The sequence below is a fragment of the Camellia sinensis genome, chromosome 13 (assembly GCF_055761805.1).
Source record: "Camellia sinensis isolate YWXY chromosome 13, ASM5576180v1, whole genome shotgun sequence".
NCBI classification, from domain to species: Eukaryota; Viridiplantae; Streptophyta; class Magnoliopsida; order Ericales; family Theaceae; genus Camellia; species Camellia sinensis.
In genome coordinates this window covers 28,294,145-28,305,110 of record NC_138973.1, presented here as the reverse complement: position 1 = coordinate 28,305,110, position 10,966 = coordinate 28,294,145, and the positions used below count along the sequence as shown (strand labels likewise).

Here is a 10,966-nt window from a genome sequence, read left to right as displayed (position 1 = left end):
CACGAAATATATTTAATAAATGGTTATCTCATTAATTTAGTTAGATAATTAATTAATCTTATACTAATTCGTAATATTATTAATTCTTTCGCCAACAATTTTACTAATCAAATAGTGTCTAAGATTGTGAGTTTTGACACGGTAAAAAGATTGTTGAATCTAAATTTTTTTAATTTTGAATTTGAACTTGAAAAAATTAAAGGGGTTTTGAAACCTGTTACAAATCCTATTTGAATAATCTAAATCGTTAATTGTATATGACTTTCTGTGTATATTACTTATAAATAAATAAAAAATTAAATCATTTTAATAATCGTAACATTTTCATTTTATTGTGTTTATTTTCAAAAGAGTAGATAGTTTATTATTTTCAGAACTATGGGCTGTTAGGAATGGTTTGCAATTGGCATGCAACCTTAACATTTTGACTCTTGATGTTGAATCTGATGCCATGTTGGTGTGCCAGATTTTGGCCACAAATGTTGATGAGTTCCGCCCTCTTAGCAACTTGATTTATGATTGTAGGCATCTCATGGAGAAGTTCGCAATGACATGTTGAATAGACAATATTTTTATTTTTGGACAATATTTTTATTTTTAAATAATGAATAAATACAAATGAATGCAAAACAAGGTGTATAAGTAAATTAAAGTGTAATTTATAGAAAGAAGAAAAAAAAATATAAATGACATATAACCATAAGAAAAATAATGTATAAGTCCACTTTTTAGACTCATTTTTTAAATCCAGTGATGCGCCAAGAAGATCATTAGTTAATAATTAGAGAATATTTAATTATCACTAGCTCTAGAAAATGAGTCAAAAAATGTCCTTTGATGTTGGTTCAGGTGAGTAAACTAGGTCACTGTGGTTGTGGTGGGTAATTATTCAGTAATCGCGGAGTATAAAGACATGGTATTCCATAGAATTGTGATTGGTGAAGAAATTGAGTAAGTGGGGTATTGTGTTGGGCGATTGAGGAATATGAAGGGGCAGAATAAATTATGATTGGTTAAGAGTACTAACACGTAGTACTCCGGAAATAGTCTATAATTTTCTGTGATTGTGGCGTTTTATATGTTACAAATATCTTTTCGTAAGAAAGGAAAATACTGGTCCTGTTTGGGATATAACCAATAAAGAGAAAATAGATTAAAATAGTTAATAAGATAAAATGTCACATTCAAAACATAATCATTTCACTTTTTCTCTCACAACCATCAAATCAACTATAAAATAAAAAATAAAACTAATTATGTACCCAAATATAATTTTTTTAGTCAGTTAAAATAGTCAAAAAAAAAAAAAAAATTAAAATAGCTAACTTGTCAAAAGAGGACTAACTATAAATTTTATTTCGAATTTTATCCTGAAAAAAAGTTGGATGGTGTGGAATTAAAGCTGGAGGGATTCTAGTTGAGAGTTGGGTTCGGAGAGATGAGTTTTAGGTGGGGGAAGGCGGTGTATGGAGGGAGTGTTGGAACTGTTAGTGGGATATATATATATATATATATATATAATTGGAATAGTGTCTCTTGAAGGGTTAGGAATGGGAGAGGAGAGGAAGGGGTTGTGGTGATGCCAATGAGCTTGCTAGGGGATGTCATGAAAAGGTTTGAAGATGAGGTGAAGAACATGATTCTAGAGTTGTGGAAGACTAGTACAATGTAAAGCCTATTATGATTACATCTATGCTTTAAACAGTTAGTTATTCACCTAATCTGATTACATAATCATTGTCGAATTTTGTGAAAATTGTGTTCGATTTTGTAATATAAAAAACAATCATGTTTTAAATTAACAAAAAAAAAAAAAAAAAAAAAGCCTGTATCTTTTATTGAGAATGAGAATTAACTTTAGTAAAGAAACAAATGAAGATCTGTATTATGACTACAGACGGTGGGTTGAAATGAAAATTAAAGAGCCCAAAGGTCAGCCCAAAACTTAGCCTAATCTAGTTGGATGTAAAGGCCCACTTTCATACGGACTGATTGTCCATAGGTTGTGGGCTAATCGAGGCAAATTGGGGCGGGGCGGTTTAATTTTTGTATATTTAAAAGAATAATGACTTGGATCCCTTTTTTTTTTTCACCCCCATGACCTCCACTACACTTGATTGGTTACTTTTTTTTTTTTTTATTAATTTTCCTCCAATTATCACCCGCCATGTGTCTGTAGAGAGGGTGGTGGGGGTGGTGATTGGAGGGGGTCTCAATCATCACCCATTTTAAAAATAAGGATACTAATAAAAGTGTAAGATAATATGATATATTACTAATAATATTTTTATATATGATAAGAGTTAAGAAAAATAACAAGTCAAATAAATATTCAGTATATTTTTTTTATTTTTTTAAATAAATTAGGGCAAATTACATATACCCCATCGAGGTTTGGCTAAATTACAGATACCCCCCTGAGGTTTGAGAAATTACGAATTCCCCCTGAATGCTATATTTGCATAAGAAATTAGGGGGTAATTTGTTATGAAATATAAACCTCAGGGGGCAAATTGTTATGAAAATACAAACCTCAGGGGGCGGGATGTAATTTCTGAAACCTCAGGGGGGTATCTGTAATTTAGCTAAACTTCGAGGGAGGTATATGTAATTTGCCCTAAATATAGGAGGAAAATGATTTGCAAATTCACTTTTTAGATTCATTTTCTATGTTCAATGATATATTAAGGAGATGATTGGTTTGATAGTTAGAGAAATAAATTAACATATCATTAAATTTAAAAAGTGAATCTAATTTTTAAACCTAAATAATAATATTCTAAACAAAATTGTATAATGGTACGCAAGTTAGCCCAATTAATTCAAGGGAACCAAATTACTGAATACGTGTTTGAGTGCACTTTGGGTTATATTAGAAAGATGATTAAAAACTATTTTCTAACTTTTAATTCATTTTGGATTATATTATTTTTCATATTTTTTTTACACTTTTTTTTTAATAAAAAAAATCAAAAAAAGCCAAAAAAATTAGCTTTTAATTATCTCCCCGAATTCATCATTTTTGGTTGAAGCACGTAGCAATAATTACTTATTTACTAATAATAATATTCTCACTTCACTGTAGTTAAAACAAGATAGTTATACCTTTTCTTTAAAAAATAAAAAATTAGAACATGCAACAGTTTTTACCTATTTCAATATATTTCATTAAATTTGTGACTTTTTAATTAATTAATTAGTTTTTTAAAATAATCTTCATATTAATTTTAATATTAAATAATACCTTATGAGTAATTTTAGTATTTGCCTTTGTATAAATATTTCTTCTTTGGCACGATCTGTATATCATCTGTCTAACAAAAATGGCAGACAAATGGAAGTAGCCCAATTGCCTCTCCCATCCCCTCAAACTCAGTGCTGTACAGATTTAAAAAACAAACTCCCTTGCTGGAAATGGGTAAGAAAGAAGAAGACACGAAGAGGTTGTTTCCTACTGCTTTCTATTCCTTCTCTCCTCCATGCAAACTCTGTGGGAGAGAGAGAGAGAGTAAAGTAGAATAGGAATCCGGATCCTCGGTGTCCCTTTTCTACCGCACATCCCTGTAGCTCTCCAAAACGACGTCGTTTTGGAGTTTTTTTTTTTTTTTTTGGCCAAATTTAGAGAGAGAAAGCAGGGAGAGAGAGTGACAGAAATGGACCCTCACGGCGGCATCAGTAGCAGCAGAGAGGAGGTGGAGCAGTGGCTCCTCATCGCCGAGAAGCTCCTCGCCGGCTGTGACCTCATCGGAAGCAAGACATTCGCGATCCGAGCTAGAGAATCCGAGCCGAGATTGGAAGTCGCCGACCAAATCCTCGCCGTTGCCGACACTCTGATTGCCGGCGAGAAGCGGATCAACAATCAGCCTGGCTGGTACGCGATCCTCCAACTCACTCGACTCGTTCGCGACACCGGACTCATCACGACTCAGTATCGGTGACTCGCGATCCTCCTCAGGCCTCAGCGAAATCACTTTCCGTACGCCGACGAAGCCTTCAAACTCGTCTGCGATGCCTGGTTGGCGCCACCGGCCTTAACAACCGAAACCTATCAACAGAAAGAGAGAAGAGAAAGAAAGAAAGAAAGAAGAAGAAGAAAAGAAAAAAAAAAAAAAAAAAACAACCTCCAAAACAATGTCGTTTTGGAGGGCTGCAGGGAGGGCAGTAGGGGAGGTCAGCCGAGGATCTGGATTCAGTAAAATAGTACGTACTTGTATATTCTGAAAGGATAAAGTTAGGGATCATGAAAAAAATTTCATGAAAATGATCATGAAAGATCTATGATCTTTGGATTACCTTGATTAGTGTGTTATATTTTATTTTAAGTGTAATCCAAGGGTCACAAAGCTTTCATAATTATTTTCATGAAAGACTTTTCATGATACCTAACATTGTTGATTCTGAAAAACCCATGCAGTGATAAGAAAATGGGGACAAAGCGTAACGGGGACTTTCACATGCATATGCCCCTCTTTTTAGAGCGATGATAGAGAGCATCTCTAATGTCAACTCTAGTGATGTGATTATATATATATATATATATATATATTTATAATATTACAAGTCAAAACATCAAATCATAAGGTAGGTCCCACCTCTAAAGCTCCCTCTAGAGTTTCTCATTTAGAGGTCTCAAATATTTTTGTAATATTTACTATAGAATTGGTTTTAATTTTCTATATTCAACTTTTTAAAAATTAAATTTTGTATTTTTTGTTTTTGACAAATATTTTTAAAATTTTGAACATTTTTTTAAAATTTTTTTTGGATATACCTTAATTAGATATATCTATAAAATAATATTTGTAAAAAAATATTTTAAAAAATTAATAAATACACAAGAATATAAAAAATATACTAAATTTTATTAGTATGTTTTTTCGTATTTTTGATATTTAGGTCTCGTTTGGGAACAAGTTTTTTTTAGTAATTTTTTAGCTTTTTGGCTAAAATGTAATATAAAAAAAAAGAGGAAAAATTAGTCTAGGGTCCCTCCCCCACTTTTCGTAATGGAAGAGATCCACAAAATTATTTGTTGATGTCTAAGGTCCCTAAAAATATATCAGAGAAATTTAACTCTTTGCCCACGATCCCCCCCCTCTCTCTCTCTCCTACAACCAAATGAACAAAAGTTTCAAGATCTTTCCCTACCCTCAAATCTCACCATTTCGACAACGTCCTCCTCCCAGTCTCCGTTGATCAAGATTGCTTTCTGTACAAGCAGCGGCAACCTGGATGAGTTTTTCCATCTCAGCAAGAGAAGTCGCAGCGGCGCTCGCAATCGCCGGATCAATCAACTCGGTCTCTCTTTTCGCAGAAACCGCTGACTGGAGCTGCTGCAGGAGGCGGCGAATGCAAAGTTGCGGGAGATTTTGTTGTAGATGAAGATCTGGTGCAGATTTGGTGCAACTGAGAATGTGTGTAACAGAAGATCTAGTGCAGATTTGGTGAAGATCTGATGAAGATCTGGTGCAGATTTGAGTGTGTGTTATTTTGGCTCATGAGAATGTGTTTACCACACTCTACTCGGCCACGGAGAGAGTAGGCTCGCAGGGGTCAAGGATCCAAAGTGACGTGTTTGGCTGCAGGGACACACACAGCTGGAGCAAAAATACTATTACTAAAGCAACTGCCTCTCTGTGTTTCAAATTTGAAGCTTCCAAGCTCCATTCCATCCCATCCCTCCCAATGTTTTTTTTCTCTTTTTTGGTCAAACTCTCCCAATGTTCAAGGTTATATATAGTTCCATGCTTCCATTCTTTATTCTTTAGTTTTACTACCCATATATATATATGAGGAAGATGATCAATCCCAGTGAAATTTATTGAGACAAGTCAGTGAAATTTCAAAAAAACAAACTCAGAGAAATTTGTTTAATATATATATATATATATAGGTTGCTATTGTTGCTTATTCACTCAATGAAATGATTTTCTCTCTCTGCTTTGAATTGAAATTTCTCTAGATTGGTGAAGAGAAATTTTCTTGTTTGAACTGAAATTTCTCTGGGTTGGTCTAGAGAAATTCTCGGGTTTAAACTGAATTTTCTCTAGATTGGTCCAGAGAAATTTTATGATTTGAACTGAAATTTCTCTGGGTTGATCTAGAGAAATTCTCTGGTTTGGATTGAACTAGTCCTCAATGTTGTCCAGAGAAATTTGGCAACCTCTTCTTTTCCAACTTTCTCTGGATTTCCAGTAAGAGCAAAGGTTGCTTGAAGAAAGGGTTGCTACGTTGTCTGGAAAAATTTTCAAATGATCCAATTTTACGTACCATTTGTCATCATATTTGGTCTGGGAATCACCTTCGGAGGATGGACTTTCATAACGTTCTTGGCCTTCTTCACCTTGCTTCTAGTAAGGTTGGTTTCTTCTTGGTACTTCTTCAGGAATTTGATCCAGTTGTAGCCTTATGGTGTGCACCAATTTTAGTTTAACAATTGCTTGTGGATTTCATGTATGATGTACCTAAAATCACTAGAAAATACTCTGATTTGCACCATTTTGGGAATTGGATGAGACATTTTCAAAACATAGAAAATCAAAAAAATTGAACAAACTAGAGAAATTTCAAATTTCACTGGTTTGAAATTTCTCTGGATGGAAATTTCTCTGGTTGAAATTTCTCTAAACAGATTTTTTCTGGAGCAGAATTTCTCTGGACCAGAATTTCTCTGGATCAAATTGAGGGACCTTAGACATTATGAAAATATTAGATGTCCTTTATACTATAAAGTCTTAATACCAGGGACCCTAAAAAAAAAATCCCTAAAAAAAACTAGTATGTTTGGGATGACTTCTTGGTTTTTTACAAAAAGATGTGCAAAAAGTAGAGAGAAAAGGGAATCTTTGACTTTTTGATATGAGTTGTTGGCTTTTTGATTTTTTTAGTAACTTTTTGACTTTTTGGCGAAAAAAAATTATTTGCCAAACGAGACCTTAGTGAATTTTTTAAATATTTTTTTCACAAATATTTATATTTTTTAAGTGTATTTAGGTTAGGTGTATCCAAAAAATAAAAAAAAAATGCTTAAAATATTAAAAAAATTCAGCAAAAAAAAAAAAAAACGGAAAACAAAAAGTTTTATTTTTCTAAAAAGTAAATTCAGAAAACTCAAACCAAATGCAGAGCAGAGTACAGTAATCCTAAAAAATACAAAAAGTACGGTACAAAATTAGAACGTAAAAAATAAAATAAAAAAAATAAATAAATAACTAATGTTATTGATTGGATCAGAATAAGACAAATTAAAAAAATTCAAGATTAAAATTGAGTCAATTTAAGCGCAGAATACCACAACTGTAGTGACTACCAACATAATTTATCCAAATTTTAAATGTGTGGCGACCATGTTCTAACACGTGCTAATAAAAATACAGCAATGCTAGGTATCATGAAAAACCTGTCATGAAAATAATCATGAAATTTTATGACTCTTTGGATTACACTTAGAATGAAGCACCACACACTAATCAAGGTAATTCAAGAATCATAAACCTTTTGTGATCATTTTCATGAAAATTTTTTCATGATTCCTAACTTTTCTCATAAGAAATATGCAGGTGACGCGTTTTAGTTGTGGTGGATTCACATTTGCAATACGTCTGAACCACACAATGAGCGACTCTTCTGGTTTTATCCAATTCCTAAACACAAATTGCTGAGTTTGCCCAACAACCCCAAACCAAAAGCGTTGAGATCCTCTAGAGTGTTAATGGTAGAGTGATCTCCTAAAGTGAATTATGAGGGCGCGACACCTGTCCCACTAATGGAACCAAGGGTTGAGATCAATCCCTCACCAAAACGACGTCGTTTTAGTGGGGAAATTTATAAATAAATAAAAAAAAACAGAGTGAAATGAGAAACGAAGAAGAAAGAGAGGGGACACAGCCGCCGGAGTTTTTCTCCATCTCCGGCTCACTCTCCTTCCCTCTCGACGACCCCACCCCACCCTCCCTTTCTCCATCCTCGAGCTTCAATATCTCATTTTCGGTAATAATTTAATTTACTTACCCAAAAAAAAAATGTAAATTACATACAAAAATCTAAGCAAAACCCTAAGTACCAATCTCTGCAAAAACTTTCTGTTCCAGCACAAAAACATGAATTAATAGCCAATAATTTATATGAAGGAAAGACCCCAATTCAATCACTAATACAAACCCTAATGTTTATTAAATTAAACCCATACATCAGAGCATTGGCAATGGATTGAGTGGGCTTTGATTGAGGCATTCAATTCCGGACCGATCTACGAAGTCAAGTAGATCCACCTGATCAAAAAGGGATCACGATTAAGAACAAAAGTGTCTACATATATGTATGTATGTATGCATCATTGTTCGTATATATAAACTATACATATACATATTTGTTAATGATAATAATTCAAAATCCAAAAGGAAAATAATGTTTGACTAGACACCCTGCTTCTCTCTCTCCAGCAGAAGAAGGAGAAGAAAAAGAGAGGAGGAGGAGAGGGGAGGGGAGGGGTAGGGTCGTCAGGAGGGAAGGAGAGTGCCTCGGAGATGGAGAAAAACTCCAGTAGCTGTGTCCCCTCTCTCTCTTCTTCGTTTCTCATTTCACTCTGGTTTTTTTTTTTTTTTTTTTTAAATTTCCCCACAAAAACGACGTCGTTTTGGTGAGGGATTGATCTCAACCCTTGGTTCCATTAGTGAGACAGGTGTTGCGCCCTCGTAATTCACTCTAGGAGATCACTCTACCAGTAACACTCTAGAGGATCTCAACGCAAACCAAAATTACACCATCTGTCCCACCAATTTGGCAAAGGCACCTCCTCTCTGCTAGACAACCTCCTTCCATTACATGCCCACAATTCGAATACGACCAAGCACTAGCTGGAGCCGCCACCGCCACCACCACGGCCAACGAAACCACCACGATCGACCGCTCTTTCTTCTTTGGTCCCAAAGAAATCAGAGCCATTCGCAACCATCTTCCCCACCACCACTACAGGACAACAACGACCACATTCGAACTACTAACGGTGTGTATATGGCAATGTCGAACACGCGCACTCTGCCTAGCCCCAGACGAGACTGTTCGCCTCTCGTTCACAGTCAATGGCCGTGGCAATAAACACGGCCTCAACCTACCTCCTGGATACTATGGCAACGTGTTTACCTATCCCGCAGTGATGGCAAAGGCAGGAATGTTATCTATGCTTCCATTGGGATATGCATTGGAGTTGGGAAAGAAGGCAAAGGCACAAGTGAGCGAAGAGTATTTCAGGTCACTGGCTGATCTTATGGTGATAAAGGGACGTCCTTCGCATACCTTGGAAGTGAATAAGGACTATATCATTTCAGATAATACTCGGGTAGGGTTTGATAAGTTAGATTTCGGGTAGGGGAAGCCTGTGTATGGCGGTGTTGCTAGGGCGATATCTTTGATTAGCTTTTATGTACCTTTTAGGGACATTAGAGCAGGAGAAGATGGGATTGTGCTACCGATATGCTTGCCAGAATCAGTCATGGATAGGTTTGAACAAGAGTTGAAGAAAATGACTCAGGAGCCTGTGGAACATCCACCAAATCATAAACCCATTTCCATGTACAAAAAATATTCACAATCCATATCTTAAAAAATAAAATAAAATAAAAATTAAGAGTTCAACCTTGATAACCCACAACAAATGTAAGGATAATTAATGAATAAGTACTCTCCATGTATTGATGTAGACGTCCCCGAACGCCCCGGGAGGGACGAGGTCCCGTTCTGTTTGATATTGGGCTCACTACAGCTCAGGACTCTCAAATTGTTACGGTTCTAAATCTGAACCAAAGAGTCCAAATCCGGCAAATTGTTTTGAGAAAATAGGTTTTGAAAGAAGTGCCAAACATGGACTGCTTTGCCAGATACAGAGTCGCCACCTAAATGTTTTATTTTGGGGAAATTTAGGAAACCCTGACTCGTTTGCCTAAGGCCACGTGTCCGTCATTACCAAAGTTGCCTCGGCTCGGGAACTTGGGTACGATTGGGGAAGGTCACTTCGTGAGCACCCCCGCTCGCCCGATCAAAGATCGGCCTCTACTAACCATGATATCTATTTTTGAAAACATTATGCGTTCTTATTCCGGTTATTAGCCTAGATTTACTATGTGATGCGCACAGCATATAAGTATAGACTGGATCGCCTGAATTGGAACAAAACATTTCATGTTTGTTTATTTGAAAATGGTTTGATGGTGCTACCCGCAAGTAGGCTAAGACGTGGATTTGCCACCCTCAGGTGGGCTTAGAAAACATGATTTTGCCATTATCTAGTGGGCTTAAAACACACATTTGATGCATTGTTCCAATTCAAATAACCCAACCTTCACCCACAGGCATTCAGGCAGTTATATCACATAAGCATATAGCCTCATGGTAAGCATGCTATTCATGGCAGTCACTCACACGCATGCAAGGATGCTAAAGCATGAAAACTTACCGAGTACTCCAAGCCAAAACAGAAGCTGATTAGAAATCCATGCATGATCCTAACTATACAGAAATGCCTAATGCAACGCATGCAAAAATGCACCTATAGCAGGCTCGGCTATTCTAAACATGGCATATGAAATGCTACAGCTAACATGTATTCAGCTTGGAATTGAAAATACAATGCAGTTAGTATGATGCGCCGAGCCCGGTGCATGCAAAACAGATGAATGAATGCAAACATGCTATCATACTGTATGCTAATTGAAACATGCCCTAATCTAACCATCATAAGCGGGTAAATAAAAGGGAGAAAGACGTGGGGTTGGAAGACATACATCACACACACGCACACTTATTACAGTTGTGCCCTCGCTCGGAGGGTCCGAATAAATAATACAGTCTCGAATAAATAATTACAGTCCAAATAATTACAAAACCCTAATTAATTAACAAATTAAATTAGGAAAGCAATAAATTGGCATGCAAGCTAGGGACTGCCTCAAATTTGCTCCGGATGATGAAT

At 35.8% G+C, this 10,966-nt stretch overlaps 1 pseudogene; it reads left to right on the top strand.

Annotated features, from left to right (window-relative positions):
- The first annotated feature begins 4,131 nt into the window (after positions 1-4,131).
- LOC145805261 (alcohol acyltransferase 16-like) lies at positions 4,132-9,616 on the top strand (annotated as a pseudogene).
- The last annotated feature ends 1,350 nt before the right edge of the window (positions 9,617-10,966 follow it).